The sequence below is a fragment of the Myotis brandtii genome, unplaced genomic scaffold (assembly GCF_000412655.1).
Source record: "Myotis brandtii unplaced genomic scaffold, ASM41265v1 scaffold355, whole genome shotgun sequence".
Taxonomy (NCBI): domain Eukaryota; kingdom Metazoa; phylum Chordata; class Mammalia; order Chiroptera; family Vespertilionidae; genus Myotis; species Myotis brandtii.
This window is the reverse complement of record NW_005363642.1, coordinates 996,120-1,002,157: the sequence shown is the minus strand read 5'-3', so window position 1 is coordinate 1,002,157 and position 6,038 is coordinate 996,120.

The following is a 6,038-nucleotide window of genomic DNA, read 5'->3' as shown; positions in this document are numbered from 1 at the left end:
CGGCCGCAGCTCGCTCTGCTCCGCGCCCGCCCCTGCACCAGTCTTTTAAACCGGTTGGGGCGGGGCCCCGCGATAGGACGCTCCGCCCCAAGACTCCACCCCCCTGCAGGCCCAGCTCTTCCGCGCCACTTTCGGTTTCTTTTTCTTTGGTTGGAGGCCTCCCCAGTTCGACCTTTTGCACACCCGGGAGACTCAACCCTGCAAGGACCCCTGCCCTGACTTAGCCTCGCACCTGTCCTAGGAACCCCCCATCAAGGTCCCTGGCCTCGTCCCTGAACCCCCTGGCCACTTCTCGGACGCCTCCTTCCAAACTAGTGCCCCTGTTTTGCCCCCCTGCCTTCAGCCGCAGATTTCTGCAGCCTAGACCTTTAGGATATTCTGGACTAGCCCTGACGCGCCCTCTCCTTGTCAGGTGGCTCAGTACCCATCGAGGCAGGTCTCTGTCTAATCTGCTCGAGCCAGACCTCCCCACCCTACCTGGAGATCCGGCCTCGGACCTCTCGGGACCACTCCAGCCGTGCCCTTCCCCTGTAGCCGGGAGCCTCGGGCAGCCTCCCCCGCACTCCCCGCCTGCAGCTGGTCTTGGCTTGGGCTTCCCAGGAAGTGGCGGCCTGACCACAGGCTTCGGAGGAACCCTTTGGTAGCGCAGGAGGGGCAGCTCCAATGCCGGTCGAGTTCCTCAGAAACCGGGCGGGGCTGGCAAGGTCCCCCGAGGCCTTGGCTCGTCCTCCTACGCTGGAGAAACTGAGGCCGGGGCGGGGCTCTGTTTTGCAGTGACTGTCAGATGGAAAGCTCCGGAGGAGGCATGCCCTCCTCACTTTTGTTTTGGGGAGAGAGCAGCTGGACACCTCCAAAAGCACTTTGGAGCCCAACGAAAAGATGGTTTGTGTGATGATTCTTAAAACCGACTGTTTTATCCTGGCCTTTCTCCCCCCCACCTCACCGCCCCCCCCCCCCCTATTGTTCGTCAAGCATCTACCTCCGCCAGCACTCACACCTTAGGCGTGGGATGTGGGGGCATGGTGGGTTAGGCTGTAATTTGTTCATTTATGTGTGATCCAGTGATCCTGTCTGGTAGAAAGGCATGGAGTAGGTGCCTGACTGGAACATGTATTTTTGAAGGGAAGAAAACAAATGAGGGTTGGGTCTGGTGGGTGGGTAGTCTCAGAGTCTGGAGGGGGTTACACAGAAGACAGGACAGGCTGAGGGCATGGTGGCTGGCCTCACGCTGGCATACACTGCCCTCTACAGGCAGCTCTCAAGTGGCCGACTAGCCAGCTCCTCTCCTTGAAGCCCTGGTGTAGGGTTTTCCTGCCTGCCTTTTGCCCCCAGGCAGAACCCAGGCCCTGAACACAGAAGGTAGCCCCCTGAACACAGAAGGTAGCCCCCTGAACACAGAAGGTAGCCCCAGGACCCCAACAGCTCCCTGAGTAGTGTGTGACAGCAGCTAGTGTTGGTTGTTGGTGTGGTGGTCCTGGGACATGTGCATGCACATGCATGCGCTCGTGTGCAGGGGGTGACAAGATGCAGAGCCATGCATGTGCCAGTGGTCAGGTGCTGTGGCCATTCCAGAGCTGGACTGTGGACCCAAACTACCTGGGTTCCAATTTCACCTCTTCGACTTTCTAGCCTTGTGCCTTTAAGCATGTAATTAACCCCTCTGCCTTGGTTTCTTCACCTGTGAAACAGATGGTACTAGTACCTCCCTCATAGCAGTGGGGATTAAATGAGTGATCATGGGTGGGTCAAGTGCTTAGAATAGTCCCTGGCATATAATAAGCATTCAGTAGGCGTTTGCTGTTGTTGTTGTTGTTCACCCAGGGGTGCCTGTGGGTGTGGCAGCATGTTGAAGCCCGCAGACACATGGCTTCCTTCCTTATGCCCATCTTAGAAGCCCTAGGCTAGGGAGCACAGGTTAGAGGAGGCACAAGCCGAGTAGGAGGAGAATTTCACCAGGGCAAACCAGGCCCCTGGATGCTGGCCATGGGGAGGAGTAGCACCTCCTTCTCTTCTCATTTGAGCTGGGGGAAGGAGGTCCAGGCCCAAAGAAAGCAGCCAGGCTGTTCTGGCTCCTGCATGACTTTTCTTCCTGCCAACATGTCTCCTTGGGCAGAGGGAAATCTATAAATAGCTGATGGCCCATATGCCCCCAACTCCCATTGACAGTCTCTTAGGAGAGCCACCCCTTCTCCCTGGGGACTGGTTCCTCCTTCTCTTACTCCCCCCCTCCCCATCTTGCTGATATCCTCCAACCCATTCCTGCGGAGGCCCCTCCTTCATTTCATTTACTTATACCTGCGATGTGTTGGCCAAAGCTGACTGTGTGTAAATGCCTTAGCCCTTAGACCAGTGATGGCGAACCTTTTGAGCTTGGCGTGTCAGCATTTTGAAAAACCCTAACTTAACTCTGGTGCCGTGTCACATATAGACATTTTTTGATATTTGCAACCATAGTAAAACAAAGACTTATATTTTTGATATTTATTTTATATATTTAAATGCCATTTAACAAAGAAAAATCAACCAAAAAAATGAGTTCGCGTGTCACCTCTGACACGCGTGTCATAGGTTCACCATCACTGCCTTAGACTATTGAATTGGTGTACACAATCCAACCTGCCCATTTTACAGATAGAAAAACTAAGGCTAAGAGGGGGAGTCACTTGTCCAGGGGCATACAGCTTAGATGGGGCAGAGCCAAGATTCATACACAGGGTATTGGACCACTTTGTCTTCTGGAAAAAAAAGTAGATGCCAAAGAAATCAGAGATTCATTTGGATCCTAAGCCTGCCTAGGGAGGAGTGGGTACAGGTCTGCCAGCTTTCCTCTCATTTATAAGCTCTTGGCATCCAAGCCTCTGTCTTGCCCTCTGTGGCTTTGGGCCCTTTGAGTCTCAGTTTCCTGGCCTGCACAACGGAAGTATCCCTTCCTCAAACCCGTCCAGACCCTGGTTGTGCAAGCATAGTGACTAGGCCCCCGTTGGTAAACCCATGTGGGTTCTCTTCAGTGCCATCGTTGACAGTTACTATAGCTTTGTTTTCATTTTCTAAAGTTCTGATTTCAAAACGAAACCAAATCTAGATGCCAAAAAGGAAAAAGAAATACGCTGGTTGACAAACATCTGCCTCCTGGGTCATTCTTTCTGGAGGCCTGGTGCTAGGCTCACAGGAAGTTAGGCCGCCTGGGAGCCTTGAGGAGCTCAGAATCTACAGCAAGCCTGGGCTGCTTGTGGACTCCAGGTCTACTGCTCCCCAGATGTGTGATCCCCAGAGGGCATGCAACTGCCCTCTCTAGACCTCATTTGACCCATCTGCAAAGTGGGCTCTGGAACTTTATACCTCATAGAGCATCAATGCATGTAAAGCCTGAAGCAAAGTGCCGAGCACAGAGAACATGCTCAGCACAAGTGACTTCTTATAACAGGGTCAGCCCTGTGTCCACAGCTTGCTGGGCCACAGCCAGACATGTGGGATGGTTCTCCTCCCCCACTTGGCAGGCCCCGGAAACCCAGGAATAAGGGACCCGGCCCTTGGAGCTCAGTTTTGCAGTTTTTCTTTCCAGCTTTGGCAAAGTCCTGCTGGGAAAAGCAGTTCCTGGTTAGGATGTGTCATCCTGAAAGTGCTCTCTGCCCCAGTGCTCCCCAGCCCTCCTTCTCTTCTGATACGTGGGGCAGACAAGGTTCCCATGGGAGTCCGTGCCTCTGAAGAGCCCTGAACTGTGGGGTTTAGAGCATGGATTCTATTATCAGCTGGCCTGGGTTTAAATCTGTCACTTAGCCCTAGCTTGTTTGGCTCAGTGGATAGAGCATTAGCCTGAGGACTGAAGGGTCTCAGGTTCAGTTCCCGGCCAAGAGCATGTACCTTGGTTGCAGACCGGAACCCTAGCCCTGGTTGGGGCACATCGAGGAGGCAGTCAGTTGATGTGTCTCTCTCACATCGATGTGATGTTTCTCTCTGTCTCTCCTCCTCCCTTTTACTCTCTCTAATGAAAAAAAAAAAAATCAGTGGAACCCTAGCCAGTTTGGCTCAGTGGATAGAGCATCGTCGGCCTGTGGACTAAAGGGTCCCAGGTTCGATTCCAGCCAAGGGCATATGCCCAGGTTGCGGGCTCGATCCCCAGTAGGGGGTGTGCAGGAGGCAGCCAGTCAATGATTCTCTCTCATCATTGATGTTTCTCTCCCTCTCCCTTCCTCTCTAAAATCAATAAAGATATATTTTTTAAAAAATCAATGGAAAAAATCCTTGGGTAAGGATTAATAACAACAATAACAACAACAACAAATCTATCACTTAATGAGCATGTGGCCTGGGGGAAGCTTTAGATTCTCTGACTCAGTTTTCTTATCTTCAAGATCAGGGTAATAAGGTATCTATTTCACTTCTTTGGTGTTTATTGAGTGCCTGCTGTCTGCCAGGCACCAGGAACTCAGGTCTTCCGGCAGAAGTAGGGGAGACAGTGAGTTCACAGGATTTTTTTCAGATCAAAGTGCTCTGGGGGAAATAAACAGGGAGAAGGGAGCCACAGGTGTTTATGGGGTGGAGGAGGAGTGAGCTAAAGCAGTGAGGGAAGCCTGTTGGAGGTAGTGACATGGGAGTTGAGGTCTTTCTAAAAGTGGGTAATGAGAAGTCCAAGTAGAAAGAAGAGCCAGTGCTGAGGCCCTGAGGTGGAGGGAGGAGCATGCTGAAGGGTCACAAAGGAGATGTGTGTAAAAGCTAGGGGTGAGGCCTAGGGCTTGGCCAGCCGAGGGGGCAGGGTCTTGCTAAGAGGTGAGAGGGGTTTGGATTTCACCCTGACTGCAGGAAACAACCCTAAAAGCCCAGGAGACACTGCAGGATTGAGTGTAGAAAGAGAGAAAGAGCCCTCTAGCTGCTGACCTTTTAGACAACGAGGACTTTAGCCATGATGACCTTCAATATTGACCTTGGGACATACCTTATGACTGTCCCTGACCATCCCCTACCCAGGCCTGGAATGTCACCTGGAATGTCACACTAGCCCCTGAAATGGGTGTAAAACCCCCTAAGGGAGAGCTGGGGCACTCATGCTTTGTAGGTGAGAGCACTGCTCTGGGAGTCCAAGGCCTGAGTTCTGGGGTCAGTCGTTATTCCCCAGGAGACCTTGGGAAGGGAATCACCATTTGCTGGTGACAACTTTTTGGTATGTTGTCTTATTTCCTTTAACTCATGGTTCTGGAAATTATGTGGCACCATTTACGAGATGAGAAGCATGACCCAGGGAGCTGATGGAACTTGGTGGATGTGTTTCGGTGAGCCCTGCTTCAGTGTGTGTAGTAGACCATAGCCCCTCCCAGCAGCAGGAAGATCATGTGTTACAGCGGGGGAAGGGCTGTGCCGCTGGGGACACGTGAGTCCAAGGGGAAGGTTCTCCTCTCGGACAGAGGAAGCCGAAGGGCCAGGGAGTGATGACATGAGCTGGTGGCTGAACTCCAGCGTGATGACAAGACTGGCTCCTTGGCAATCCTGGGGAGACTTGATGAGGACCGTGCAGCAGGCCTATTCATTCCCATGTGACAGGTGAAGAAAAGAGAGCTTGGTCGGAGATCATGTGAAGTGGCTGGTACTAACCAGCTTTCAGAAAGCAGTCACTATTCTTGTGTTAATAACTCCAAAATAGGAGGGGCAGGGAAGAGGATTCCTGAGAGCACTGGTTGTGGAGTCCAGACCCCTGGTTCCAGCCCCTGCTCCCCACCCCCACCTCATCAGCCTGTGCCTTCAGGCACATTGACTTAAGCCAGTGGCTCAAAGAACTGACACAAAGCCCAAGCTGGCAGGCCCAGTGCCTTTTCATCAGCAAATCCCTCAGGACCTTCCTTGAGCCTATTTATTCTATTTTTACATACTATTCTAATAAGCTGCTCTGGTTCCCACCCTACCCCATCCCAGAAGTGGCAAATTAGGTGTCAGCAGCTGACAGCAAGAAGCAGTAGCAGTTACCTTTGGTAGTTGACATAAAGGGGAAAAAGAATTTGCACAAGCTATGAGTTGAGACACAAGAAGCGACACAGCAGGCTGGGGGT